Here is a 15650-nt window from a genome sequence, read left to right as displayed (position 1 = left end):
ATGTTAATACCAAAAGATGATCTTTATATCCAACTTAACATGTATGTTTTGCTAGTACACCGAATACTGCGTTATTAGCCTGTAGAGATCCTCTCATATAGGCGTTTGGTGCATAAAAGCATACACATAGATCATAACAGACGAAATTCGTCCGTCATGAGTGCCGGAATTCCCATATGACGTAATGTAGGATATCTGAACTTCTTCAGTACATTCATGCACATATATACATATATTTTAAGAGATTGACTTGGAATCGCATTGCTTAATGTTTTTACATGAATGAGAAAACACGTGAAACTTTAAGCAATGCTATTGCGAGCGCGACGATTAATACAAATATATATATATATATATATATATAATATATATATATATATATATATATATAGGGGGAAAATTTACAAAAAAAAAACAAAAGACGAAGACAGGTAGTGTAGACAGTAAACAGATGTATTAGTATAACGCTCGGGAAGTGAAAAAGTCTTTAACGTTTCGAGCCTACGCTCTTCCACAGAAAGGAACACAGAAAGAATAGCCAGTGAGATCCGTGAAGATAGAATCCAAAAAAGTACGAAGATTCAGTGGTAATCCGGGTGGAGTGGTGGTATGTGGATAAGGAGAAGTGTTGAAAGGTCTGGAAGTGGTTAATATATACAAGTCCAAGAGAGTGGGAAGTTCAGTCAGCATGTTTTTATTTTTTATTCTCTCTCATTTTTTCTCTTATTCCTTTCTGTCGAAGAGCGTAAACCCGAAACGTAAAAGACTCTTCCATTCTTCCTGAGCATCAAACTAATATACTTGCTTGTTGTTCCTACATCTGTTTTCGTCTTTGTTTTTCTATAACTTTGAACTATATATATATATATATATATATATTCACATACTCTTCCACATACGTTTATATCCGTGTATGTACATAACATAGACATTCGTATAAATGGGTGGATGACATACATATTATGAGACAAGTAAGACGGGGTAGCGTCGAAAGAGGAAAAGAGGCTGTAACATAGATATAAAAAGACGGACTGTTAACCAGAGGGTCGGACATTGAAACAGACAGACAGATAGACAGAGACGACAGAGAAGCAGATAGACGTGTTGGGTCACACGCCATAATACAACAGTAACCATAAGCTGCACCAACGCCCTCAACGACATAGCAACATATGCCCACCTTACATAAAGATCATACACACACACACACACACACACGACGTGACCTACTCACTGATATATATATATATAGAACATAAACACTATGACAATATCTGACTCACCCACACAAAAGGCCATAAATACTAACAGAGTCAAACTCACTCATACACTTATATACGCATGCATTCACACATCTGTCCATGTTCTCCCCCTCTACTCTCTCTTACGCACCTATCTGGAGAGCCAGGTATTCTTCACCTGTTGTAACACATTCCTTTATAATTAGCTGTAGCTGTTGTTTGGGGGTCACCCGTGTATCAATATTATTTTATGTCTGCCGACAAACATCGCTGTCTTTCAAACCTTGATTGAGAAGATTTGATTTTAACATGGTCTTCTCTTTTGTTGGCTTCAGGTTGTGTACTTTTAATGAACATACATAACACCAACGCTCATATATATATGTATGCATGTGTGTGTGTATGTGTGTGTGTGTGTGTGTGTGTGGTGTGTGTGTGTGTGTGTATGCCACTAACTAAAACGATGTCCTTTTTTTCTTCTGGAAGCAAGAGGCGAGCCATGAACATGAGTTTCTGTTTCAACAAGCGTCATCAGCACAGTATTTGTCTACCTTGCCGCATACAAAAGAGTAGAATCATTAGGCAACCATTTGATAGAATCGTTACAGTGCCAGATATATTGCATTGCAGCAATCGCTTCGGCTCTATGCTCTCTGAGTTCAAGTCCAGCCGAAGTCTAGTTTACCTTTCATCCTTTTAGGTTTGATGTTATAAACTACCAGTTCTGTAACAGGTCCTAGGAAGAATACATACATTTATATAAGAACCCCTTTGCTCACGAATAACCATAGAATTGAACCTAGACAGTTTCCCTCTAAGGCACAAGTCCGAGCAATGTTGGTTGTAGAACACGGCACAGATGTTGTCCAAGGGAAAGACAAAGGCTGATACAGCTTGGCAGCTGAGTAAGCTGAAGCAACGTGAAAATAAAGTGTCTTGCTCAAGAACACAATATATAATCCGATCCGGGCATCGAGCTCACAACCTCACGATTGTGAGCCTGATGCTCTAACCACTGAGCCATGCGCCTTCAGAAATACACACATATGTGTGTATGTATGTACGTATCTAAGTATATATATATATATATATATATTATATATATATATATATATATATATATATATATATATATATATACTTTATTTAAAGCAGCAGAAAATTCAACAAAATCTGTTACTTTGAGTTTCTCGTTGCCGTTCATCAGACAGTTTTTTCTAGCAAAAACTGTCTGATGAACGGCAACGAGAAACTCAGAGTAACAGATTTTGTTGAATTTTCTGCTGCTTTAAATAAAGCATATTACTCTACCACTGGTATTTGAGTACTCTTTTTTCCACCTTGTTTCACATTTATGTGTTTACTCCGGTATATATATATATATATACAGTAGAACCTCGCAATACGAGTGCACCATTGTACGAGTCAATTGCTGTACATATATAAACAGGCAGACAAAAACACGCTCACACATACACGCACATATTTGATGCGTTTAAAAAAATGCATTTTTCATATTATTACTTTACGTATTTTGAGCACGTCTCTAAATCGATATCTTTTACGGATATTTTCTTAATATGTCGGTCAGTTTGTTTTGCTTTTCTGTTGGGGTTGACACTGTCATGTCGCCAATGTTTTTTCCGCTGTTACGACGTTGCGTATTTACCGTTTTTAAAATGGATATATTGGTGTCCGTAACGGGAAATAAGCTCATAGGTTTTTTTTTCCAGTTGTGTAAGTATATTTCTTGCGAAATTATGGATTTTCTACAGAGAGCGCGTGCACGCCCACATCGACATATTCCACGTGTGCCTATGTATGGGCGTATACATACATACATACATACATACATTCATACATACATGCATACATACATACATACATATATATATATATATATATCCATATCCATACATAGACATAAGTGTGTGCGACGTGCGTGTGTTTATAGGACTAAGAATGGCAAAACACTTATTTTCAAACAGAACTAACGGATATAAGGGTATTTTCGTAATTTGTTAAGTATATATATTGGTCCTCATCCAGCAAAGCTCTCGGTGATCGTTTTATGATTGTTCAGAAAGATTCTCATTAGAATTCTTTATTTCTTTTTCTTTTTCATCCGTAACTAACTGGTTGATTGAAACCTGTTTTATTGTTAGTTGCTCTCCTCCTTGTTTTAAGTGACTTCCAATAAAAGATTAAAAAATTTTTTTAAGATCGATGAAATTTTCCTGAAATGAGAACTGCTTTGTGTTAAGTTGAAAACAGAAACTCTAATTTTGATGTCATTCGAACAGAAGTGATTATATTAGGGTGGTGGAAGGGATAGGACTCTTTATATTCTGCATCTTATATTTAATATGTAGGAAATTGATACAGTTTGAAGACTGGAGGTATTATACTAAGGAAACAGTGGTAAAGACATATTACAAATGGATAAGATTGATTAGGTACACAATAATATGAAATATCAGAGTCAGCAGTTGTAACCATAAAAATTTGTTATTATAACGGCATACTGTAGGATGTGAAAGATGGACAATGCATGAAGTTTTAAGGAAATATTTATTTACCGTTACGTTATAATGCCTTGCCTCGACGAGCAGGTTATGATAAATCCAAAAGCATGCGAAGTAAAGTTTGTGTTTGTGTTCTCTTCATTGTTTAGTAGTAATTACAGAGAAAGATAGAATGATGTTCTAAGAGAACAGAATTTGAGCTAATGAGAGTTGCAGGGTTGTGGGCCGTTGTCTCACAGTTGCTGACAGTAAACTTCATTTCTCCCTCTGACCAAGGTTCTAGCTGGTCAGTCAGACTTCGTTCTCATTGAGTCGTCACCATGCGACTGAACTCATTGAGTCGTCACCGACTGACTTTTGCTTGGGGTGTTCTTGCTTTTATAACTATCCAGAAGGTTAGATATATCATTGAGAACAATAGATTTAGTTGGTGGTCTTGTTATATCTATTCTGGCTTTTGGTGAAGTAGAAGAGGTTATAAGGGTCAAGTGGTGAAGACATTATTTCGGCCTAGCTAAAGGCATCTGGAAAATGTATACTGCCGTCAGAGAAAAACCATTGTTCCACCGTGGGAAAAGTTCTGTTGCAGTGTTAATTTAAATTTGGCTATGGTGGATCGAATCCACTTCATGCTTGCAAGATTCACTACAGACATATGCGGTAGTTTTCAAGGTTTTTTAAAAATATTTTTCGTCATTGAGGAAGAAAAATGCTGGTTTAAAATGTTGGCACAAGGCCAGCAATTTCGGGGAGGGGTTAAGTCGATTACATCGAACCCAATGTTCAATTGGTACTTGTTTCATTGATCCTGAAAGATTGAAAGACAAAGTCGGCTTCAGCAGAATTCGAACCTCAGAACGTAAAGACAGACGAAGTACCGTTTAGCATTTTGTCTGGCATGCTAACGATTCTGCCAGTTCGTTGCCTTTTGTAGGGAAAATCCTGAGCAACTTATTCTTAACAGACTCATTTACTACATTGAGATATGTCTTCTTCAATCAGCACCAATGATATAATATTTTCAGCTCGTCAGTTACGTGAAAAACGCATTGAACAGGGAGTTGATAATTATCATTTCTTCATTGACCTTACTTAGTTGTTTGTCCTGATAAATTTACAAACTTCAAGCTTTGCATGATAATATAAGAATCTGTTTTGTAATTGGTGGAAAATACTCAGAGCTATTTTTCAATCAGTGGTTTACTAATATTTGCCTTATACATTTCAATATTGATTCATTCGCTTTCAAAGACTATTCTGCAGGTATTTATCATACATTACCATATAACCGGTGAGTTACTCAACCTCAAATTCTAAATCGCATATTTTAATATCTCTGATAGAAGACACCTTGTATGCTGATGACAATGATATTGTCGCACGGAAATAAAAAAACAATCCTCACAATCTTATCGATAAAGTTTTATTGGCATGTAACTTGTTAGGCATCACAATGAATCTTTCAAAATGCTGCAAGATCTTTTGTACACAAAATTCGGAAAATCAGTGAGGATCTCTAAAGAACTTAATATATTGGCAAGGAGTGTCAGAATTGCAGTGCAAGATGATATTCAATACAAGTCGTGTGTATTGAAGAGATACCAATTCATGTCAGCAAAAACACAAGAAAACTGCTATTCTTTATCAGCCCTGACCTAGAAAGCCTCGGTTCTAAAATAATGGTATATGGTTCATTTTAAAAAGCGTTTCTACTTTCAAATATCTTGGCAGTATGTTAAACAGAGATGCAAATCTTGATGATGAAATTTCAAATAGAATTCAGAGGTCCTCGATATCTTTTGGAAAATCAGGATCTTCACTATGGTCTCAATAATATATACAAATTGACACAATGGCCTGAAAGTCCAGAATCTTCCGTGAGGACCGCATGGGTCAGAGTGAGCGAGTGAGACCCACGTCTTCTAGATAATAAGTTTCTTAGAAGTTTTTAGTGCTGTATGTAATTTGATTCGACCTCCTTCCAGATCAGCACTTCGTTTAAGAAGCTCTTTGTGTTTATAATATACTAGATCTATTATTTCACTGCAAAGGACTGTGAGCTACGTTTCATTCGGGAAGCAGCTAGGTTCCTCTTCGTGAAAAGTCGTTTCCACGTCTGAGGAGACGGATTCCTTCTCGTTGGAGAGGAGCTCTTCTTCACGGGACTCACCTTCATAGGAAATAAATCCCTTCTCAATTGTAAAGAGGTATGTACATCTCTTCTTAACGGGAGATGTACCCCATTACACTTTTTTAATTGCCCATTTAATGAGATTTTTTTGTAGGGCCTTTTTATGGTTTTTCGCAAAAGTCTGCCAGTGACACTCATCTTCCATTTGGTCCCTTTTCTCTCAAGTGGTTGAATGGAAACCAAAAGAATTGCAAAAAAAAAAGTAAACCCAACTTAATTCACATCAATGTCATGACTTTTATCTTTGTATGCTTTACAGTTAAGTGAGGAAATCTATGCAATAAGTCTTAAACAAAATCGTTGTGCAAAAGAAAAGAAAATGTATTATTAGATAAGACATAGAATATAGTTTATCTATTTGAAATCTTATTTTATCATCTCTTAGAACAGGGATGGGAACTTGACTTCATTTTGGAATTGTAAGTAATTGCTATAGAGAAACAGAACAAAGCTGTACTTCTTTGAATCGTTGAACGTACGGTGTCTCTGAAAACAATACTTAACTGTTTTCGTACAATTCTATCTAGATGTAGATAGGGAAGTATAGTACTTTGTCATAAACAACGATAGTACCATGGTACTGTGTAATTGTGAAATGTTTTCGCTAGGTAATGCGTGAAAGATTTCCTACTAAGGGAGACGGTCATCACCAATTCGTTTAACTTTACAGAAACTGGATTTGATTACTGACTCTATTGCTATACAGGATTTGGAAAAGACTAGTTGTCTTTCTTTAGCTATTTAACTGTAATATTTCCGAATCCATAATTCTACAGATAAAAAAAGCAACGATGGATTCGAAATTATCTCCCAACCTCTTTATGCCCAGAGAACTTAGAAATGACATATTCCAGTACGAACGATCACTGGAAAATACAAAATGAAGATATAAAACACACACACACCAACACTACCACCACCAGCAACAACAACAACAACAACAACAACAACAGCAGCAGCAGCGACCATAACAACAACAATAACAACTACAACAAAATATAACTTTAAAATTCTCAGAAGCTCCAGTTACTGAGAAAAGTTGGGCCGAGTGCCAACACTCTCTTAACGTTGCACTAAGATTGTGGAAATTTCAGCGAAATAACATATCGGAACTCACTCATCTAAAAGAAAAAAGTTCTAGATAAATTACTTACCTCCATAAGATTGTTTCCTCAACCAACAACTCCTTCGTTGATAAAGCAGTAGAAATTAAAACAAACGGGCAGTACTAGGGTATATTACGGTATCAGTGGTTGCCTAGGGGGTTGTACTGCCAGTTAAAATTTATCCTAACTAATCAATCTTAATAATTGGCAAACTCAACGTGAAGATATCCAACGGGGTCTACCATTTGGGTTGATGGATTTTTCGTTGCATTACACCTTGTTTGCTAGCAGTCATTTTTTTTTTTTTGTATTTAAGTCAAGCCTGCGTCTTTCTGGTGCAAAACGTAGCAAGAGGTGAATGCTATTAAGATATAGTTACGAGGTGAGTTTGGCATCAGTTACAAACTCCTACGGTTTTCTGGTCACCAAGTTCTGAGAGCCGCTCCACATAAACGTGTGTGTATGATTCTGTGTGTGTGTGGTGTGTGTGTGTGTGTGTGTGTGTGTGCATGTGAGTAGCATGGTGCTTCGTTGTGTATGCGGCGGGGTGTACAGAATGTTTATATGCTTACATGGAGTGAGCGTGTGTAGGTGAAAGCCCTGTGGATTTCTGGTCAATAAGTTCTGAGGGACTCACCACATAAATAGATAGAGTGCATTGCATTGTGCTTCGTGTGTGTGTGTATGTGTGTGTGTGTGTAGGTAGGTCGGTGTGTACAGGAAAAAGCGTGTGTGTATGTGATTATATGCTTGCATATATGTATTACTCTTTTACTTGTTTCAGTCATTTGACTGCGGCCATGCTGGAGCACCGCCTTTACTCGAGCAAATCGAACCCACGGCTTATTCTTTGTAAGTCTAGTACTTATTCTATCGGTGACTTTTGCCGAACCGATAAGTTACGGGGACGTAAACACACCAGCATCGGTTGTCAAGCAATGTTGGGGGGGGGACAAACACAGACATACAAACATATACACGCACATACATGTATATACATATATATGACGGGCTTCTTTCAGTTTCCGTCCACCAAATCCACTCACAAGGCTTTGGTCGGCCCGAGGCTATAGTAGAAGACACTTGACCAAGGTGCCACGCAGTGGGAATGAACCCAGAACTATGTGGTTGGTAAGCAAGCTACTTACCACACAGCCACTCCTATATGTGTAAATTAAATATTTGTAAGGGATAAGTTTTCGCGTGTATGGGTTCTTTTTCATGTGCACGTATGTGTTGCGTGCCGCCGCATGTGTGTTGCATAGCGATGTGTATCTGTGTGTATGTGAAAATTGAATGGTTATGTATATTCGCTGGTATTTCGTGAACGTTTATGTTCTAACGAATTGTTGTGTGAGCATATATGTGTAAAATACATGAAAAATCATCCCATACATACATTTAACTTTCACACACACACACACGACATATACATAAACATGTGTATGTGTGCTTATATTTATAAATATCTGTGTTCATATATTGACATTATATGAACGGATGTATGTACCTATAGTTTAATCATATGTGTGTGTGTGTGAGATGGTACCCCCCCCCCATATGTACACACATCATACAGACACAACACACACACACACACGAATGTATTAATGACGGATTGTGTTTATTTAGTGCGCGTATATTTCAGAAATGTGTCTGAAGGTATGTGTGGGTATGTGTTTTAGTTTTGTTGCCTTAAGGCACCAAGTAAACTTCCGTAATTCGTTCAAGCTTCAACTTAGCTTTATGCACAACTGATTTCGGACCCACTAATGGACATTCAAGGCATTTGGATAATATTCTTCCAAGAAATTCTGAAGTAACTTGTAATAAAAAGAACATATGTGTTCCTTTTATCACACTTAATCACCCAAACATTTTCCCCTCACACAAAAAATTTTTCTCTCTGTAGATTTTCAAGCTTGAGCTAATTATATGTATTCCTCACTTCTATGGAGGCGCAATGGCTCAGTGGTTAGGGCAGTGGACTCGCGGTCATAGGATCGCGGTTTCGATTCCCAGACCGGGCGTTGTGAGTGTTTATTGAGCGAAAACACCTAAAGCTCCACGAGGCTCCGGCAGGGGATGGTGGTGATCCCTGCTGTACTCTTTCACCACAACTTTCTCTCACTCTTACTTCCTGTTTCTGTTGTACCTGTATTTCAAAGGGCCGGCCTTGTCACTCTCTGTGTCACGCTGAATATCCCCGAGAACTACGTTAAGGGTGCACGTGTCTGTGGAGTGCTCAGCCACTTACACGTTAATTTCACGAGCAGGCTGTTCCGTTGATTCGGATCAACTGTAACCGACGGAGTGCTTCCCATTCCTCATTTCAACTTTAGCTTGGTTTCAACATGACAGTCTTGGAGTAACGAGAGCAGCTCATTAATGACGTCACGAATGGCGACAAAAAGACTCCGACAAGTCGACTGATTGATTGGTTAATAGGTAGTTTAATCCAGCAATCGATGTTTTGATTAGTTAATTGGTTAACTAGCTGACTTATAATAATGGTTTCTAATTTGAGGCACAAGGGGAGCTGGCAGAATCGTTAGCGCAGGACTCGGACAAAATGCATTGCGGCATTTATTCCGGTTTTTTAAAGTTCTAAGTTGAGATTAACTTTGCCTCTTCCTTTCGTGATCGACAAAACAAGTAGTATTCATGTACCGGAGTCGATGTAATTGATTTCCCACCCCTCAAAATTGCCGGCCTTGCGCCAAAATTAGAAAATAAAATTTTAGGCACTAGGCCAGCAATTTCTAAACGGAGAGGGTGAGTGCGATACCACCGACACAAGTATTTGACAAGCACTATATTTTAATGAGCTGAAAAGGATGAACAGCAAAGTTGAGCTCGACGAGATTTGAACTCAGATCGGAAGGAACCGGAAGAAGTACCACTATGAATTTCTTTCGACGTTCTATCGATTCTGCCAAGTTACCATCCTTAGTGTGACATCTATAATTTAAAAAATGCAAAGCACAAGCAAAATGAGTAACAGAACGATTACATTTTTATATAACGTCGGACTACATATTACTGGTTATGCCATGTGGCTATGTGGTAAGTAGCTTGCTTACCAACCACATGGATCCGGGTCCAGTCCCACTGCGTGGCACCTTGGGCAAGTGTCTTCTACTATAGCCTCGGGCCGACCAAAGCCTTGTGAGTGGATTTGGTAGGCGGAAACTGAAAGAAGCCCGTCGTATATATGTATATATATGTGTGTGTGTGTGTGTGTGTGTGTGTGTCTGTGTTTGTCCCCCCAACATCGCTTGACAACCGATACTGGTGTGTTTACGTCCCTGTAACTTATCGGTTCGGCAAAAGTCACCGATAGAATAAGTACTAGGCTTACAAAGAATAAGTCCTGGGTTCGATTTGCTCGAGTAAAGGCGGTGCTCCAGCATAGCCACAGTCAAATGACTGAAACAAGTAAAAGAGTATACCAACTATTGCAATTGGAAATAACTGACAGCTCTTTAGACATGGGAACCAGCATGTGTATGCGCGCGCGCCCGTAGTGTGTACGGGCGCGCGCGTATTTTTGCGTGTGCGTGTATTTAACGTGAAGAATGCGTTAGTCCTGTAAAGAGGGGATAAATAAGACAATGTGACTGAGAGATGTCAGCCGTCTCAAGTACTTCGTGTAGCCCTTTTACATTCCAGTTATAAAACCTATGATCTTCAAGTCCCTTCCAGCTTTCCACTAGAAACCATACCCGATCAAGAAAATTAACCTCTTGATAGTATCACATGACTTTTGTCTTCTTCGATTAACCCATTGGAATCCCTGGTTACCCATTCCCAACACGCCAAAGGACTTCCTTTAGGCTGGAAACACTACCGTCAGTGAATAACCACCGATGCCTCTACGCTGTTGTTTTAGTTCCTTGGCCTAAGATACCAAATTTTCCCATCCAAATAAACATCATTCTTGGAAAGACCCAACTTTTGAACAAAATGATCCGGTTCTTCTTGATCTAATTTAGGGCTTGAATGAGGAATTTTAAAATCCTTGTCATTTTCACATTCAGTTTTGTCATTGGAATCATAATCTGACTCACTCAATTATTGTTTGTTAGGTACAGGAGGAATATCATCTTCATATGACTGTGGTCTTGGGAAAGTTTTCTTATTGAACCCGTCAACATTAGAAATGCAAAAGTGGTAATCAGTAGAATGGTTGCTTTGTTCTCATCATGCCATTGGAGTGGCAAATGTCATTCGCTTCAGCTTGCCACTGGACTACAAGGAAAGCCGATCGCTACAACCCTTGCCTACAATATGTAGAGCAAAACATCTATCTTGGTCACCTAGTTTAATTTTGAAGTAAATCTTGTCTCTTGCTTGTATGAGTGACATGATGCTTCTCCTACAGTCCTTGAATGCCACAGTTGTAGCAAAAGTGGTCTGATGTAGCAAAAGTGGTCTAGGTCATTGAGACACACACTTGAAGCAAACGAAAGTGGAGGAATAAAAAATCGCAGTCCACAGTGGAGAGAGAGCAATTACCAATTTGATACAAGTCACTATGACATCAGAAATACGCATTTAATTCAAAGTGTCCTAAAAATAGGGATGATCTAATATGTATTATATCCTACTTTTACGGCTCTCTCATTAAAGACTGTCACAAAAAGAACAATTAAAAGCATTCTCAAAAAGACAATTGGGAACACTTGATGTCCCGTGTGCTACATTACATTTCTGTAAATTTGGTATATAGGGAGTAGCTTGTAGATCAGAATCTAGATGTGATAGAGCAAAACTTACTTCATTTTCGTAAAAGAAGCTAAAATTCACCTTTATTATTACTTTGCCAAAAAACTTTTTCATTTTGTCATGCAGTTTTATTATTTCCCGCATGTCTGTATCTCTCTCTCTATCTTCTCAGTCTCTTCCCTCCCCCTCTCTCAGTTGGATCTCCGTCGGTTTCGACGATAAGTAGTCAATTGATTGCTGTTATTAGATATCTTCTCATTGAATTATCATTTAAGTGGCTGAGTATTCCAAAGGCATGCGTCCTGTTAACTGGATCAGTGTGACACGGTTACACCTTTGAATTACATGTGCAGTCTATGCGACTGATAGGTACTCACAAAAAATAATCAGATATAATTATAGATCCAAAACAGAAAAAAAAAAACGAAGCAGAATGAGGGTGTTTTGCTGATGGAGTTATAACGTTTTATCAAATTTAGGAGATGTACTTGTCCAGCAGTTGATCGGATCTGAGATTGTATATTGAAAGTGTAGCGAGACTCGAAACCGAGTCGTCGAATTACGAAACCAAAGTCATGACATAACAACGGCTTGTTCACGTGAAAGGCCGAGTTATTTGTCCAATCAACAGCCAGATTTCACATGATAGATCAATCTAGATCCTTCTGGAGCTTTTCCCTTCAAGGATTATATAAAGGCTAATTTTTAGCGCCAATATCCAGAGTGCATGTTAACTTGAGAACCTGCTGCACACGCTCTCTCACCTTCGTAAAAGTCGTTCCCACGATTGTCTGCTCAGCTTGGCTATGCCGATTTAGCTGGCCTAAATGAATCTGCTGTGTATATTTTCTCTTGTCTTGTCAAGCTTCAGTATAGAGCTTCTGTAATCAACTAATTATAGCATTCATAAGTAGTAGATTATTTTTTTCAATTGTGTTGATCTAATACTGAAACTTATAATTTATGACCAACTTAAATATTACTTGTGCAATGAAATAAAAGTTACTTCTAAATGTTTGCTTGGTGCTGTTATATCATTCACACGCAGCTCCATGCATATAATGAACCAGCGAAAAAAGAAAAAAACTAAAGCAACGACCGCGTGGAAGACACATATTAGCCATTCAGAAACTGTTGAAATGAAAGTTAATTGTTATTGTGTGTTTTTGAATGGCTTATATGTCTTCCACTTTAGAATTACTTTTTAGAAATTCTCTTCAGGGCATTTTAATCGCAGTAGAGTACAAGGTCAAATCTAGAACCTAGTTTCAATTCTTGGTTGAGGCTATTTCGCTTATGTTAGCTGATATTACGTGCATATAATGTAGAGTCACATGGCCTAGTGGTTAGAGCAGCGGACTCGCGGTGGAAGGATCGCGGGTTCGAATCTCAGACCGGGCGATGTGTATGTTTATGAGCGAAACACCTATAAGCTCCACGCGGCTCCGGCAGAAGGTAATGGCGAACTTCTGCTGACTCTTTCGCCACAACTTTCGGTCACTCTTTCCTCCTGCATCTTGCAGCTCAAATGCGACGGACCGGCGTCCCGTCCAGGTGGGGAACCTATATGCCAAGGAAACCGGGAAACCAGCCCATAATGAGCCAGGCATGGCTTGAGAAGGAACAATCAACATGCATATAACATAAGAACGTCACAACAACTCGGTGTTCTCTCGTATTAATACAAAGCCGCATGCGTCCAATCAATACAAAACATTCATTAGATATACTCCAACGGAAATGCTTTTGCTTTTAATTTTCAAACATCTTATAATTTTCTTCAATTATTCTTTTCCCACGAAGACACAAAATTTCGGATTTCGAATGGGATGATGCTATGCTGACTGTTTTGAGAAGAAAATGGATACGACAGAGAACGAAACCGAGTCGAGGACTTATGAGGACTTGGCTTATTTTCATGAACTGCTTAAGTTTTTGAAACAGCAATTCAAAGTGAAAAATGACTTTGCTTTTGATTCTCTCTCTCTCTCTCTCTCTCTCTCTCTCTCTCTCTGCGTGCATGTATATAAGTGTCCTTTAAGCATTCTGAGTGAGGGCGCGTGGCTTAGTGGTTAGGGCATTCGGCTCATGATCGTAAGGTTGCGAGTTCGATTCCCGGCGACGCGTTGTGTCCTTGAGCAAGACACTTTATTTCACGTTGCTCCAGTCCACTCAGCTGGCAAAAATGAGTTGTACTTGTATTTCAAAGGGTCAGCCTTGTCACTCTCTGTGTCACGCTGATTATCCCCGAGAACTACGTTAAGGGTACACGTGTCTGTGGAATGCTCAGCCATTTGCACGTTAATTACACGAGCAAGCTGTTCCGTTGATCGTATCAGCTGGGACCCTCGTCGTCGTAACTGGCGGAGTCTTTTTTTAAAAAAAAAAAAAAAAAAAGCATTCTAAAAAGTCGAGTCACCATGCCTCTGGTTATGCTAAGTTCTAATCCAATCTCCTACATCCATCCTCGCTTCGGGTCAAGTAGAAGGAAATGAGTGAGTAATTTTCACAAGTGCTCGGCACAACTTCGGCCGCAGAATATTATCTCATAACCGACTGATGGACGAATCGTATTTCAAATTGACCGTTCCAGTTAGTGATATGAATAATACCTATTTCTTTATTATCCACAAGGGGCTAAACACAGAGGGGACAAACAAGGACAGACATAGGTATTAAGTCGATTACATCGACCCCAGTGCGTAACTGGTACTTAATTTATCGACCCCGAAAGGATGAAAGGCAAAGCGACCTCGGCGGAATTTGAACTCACAACGTAACGCAGACGAAATACCGCTAAGCATCTCGCCCGGCGTGCTAACGTTTCTGCCAGCTCGCCGCCTTACTGATATGAATAATACCAGTGTATAAGTACAGATGTGTTTGTAAATGCATAGCTTGTTAAATAGACTAACACAAATAAATAAATAAATAAATAAAGCACGGAATTTTGTCAGTGAACAGGTCGCGGTTTCAAAGCGACGAAAATATTTTGACAAATTAAATTTATATGTTGAAATGTATCTAACGGGTTTTGTGTGTTTCTTAAATGGCTTATAAACACCTTCCACGCTGCAATTGTTTTCGTTCCAGCACACGATCTCAGATCAGGTTACTTGCTATGCAAGTACATCTCCGTAAAAAAAAAAAAAGATAGATTCTTTGAAAGAAAATATTTAGATAAAGAATGACAAACACATATCTGTAGAACTAGAAACGCAGGAATAACTATCGGCTGGTGGCAGATCTGTTACAAAGTTCGTTCGTTGAAGGAAGATGTGGAATAGCTATCAGACTCAGTCATGAAATCGCGCACGCTGACTTGGGAGCCAGACGAATAATCCGTCTCACGTTTGTTGACTAGACAACAAATATTCTCTTTTATTCAGGTTCTAGCTTCAGTCATAGGCCTGCGGTGAAAGCGCGTGGCTTAGTGGTTGTGGCATTCGGCTCACGATTGTAAGGTCGTGAGTTCGATTCCCGGCGACGTGTTGTGTCCTTGAGCGAGACACTTTAGTTCACGTTGCTCCAGTCCACTCAGCTGGCAAAAATGTGTTGTACCTGTATTTCAAAGGGCCGCCCTTGTCACACTCTGTGTCACGCTGAATCTCCCTGAGAACTACGTTAGGGGTACGCGTGTCTGTGGATTGCACGTTAATTTCACGAGCAGGCTGTTCCGTTAATCGTATCAGCTGGGATCCTCGTCGTCGTAACCGACGGAATGCTCCATAGGCATGCGACCTTAAGAGGACACTGCCTCGAAGGGCTTAATCGATCAAACTGACACCAGTACTAATTTTGTTTCTTCAGTCGACTTAAGAAGTCTACTGGTTTCTCTTTGCCGAATCACTAAGTTATA

General features: G+C 39.0%; 1 long non-coding RNA gene across 1 annotated transcript; it reads right to left on the bottom strand.

Annotated features, from left to right (window-relative positions):
- Positions 1-3798: 3798 nt before the first annotated feature.
- Positions 3799-14799, bottom strand: LOC118762734. Its single transcript, XR_004998485.1, has 3 exons — positions 14789-14799; positions 6645-6649; positions 3799-4120 (listed from the first exon to the last, which is right to left on the bottom strand). It is a non-coding gene; the product is annotated as an uncharacterized LOC118762734 (long non-coding RNA).
- Between the last annotated feature and the right edge of the window lie 851 nt (positions 14800-15650).

The sequence above is a fragment of the Octopus sinensis genome, linkage group LG3 (assembly GCF_006345805.1).
Source record: "Octopus sinensis linkage group LG3, ASM634580v1, whole genome shotgun sequence".
Classification (NCBI taxonomy): Eukaryota; Metazoa; Mollusca; class Cephalopoda; order Octopoda; family Octopodidae; genus Octopus; species Octopus sinensis.
Note: the sequence above shows the minus strand (reverse complement) of the source record. Positions and strands in the feature narration are given on the sequence as shown.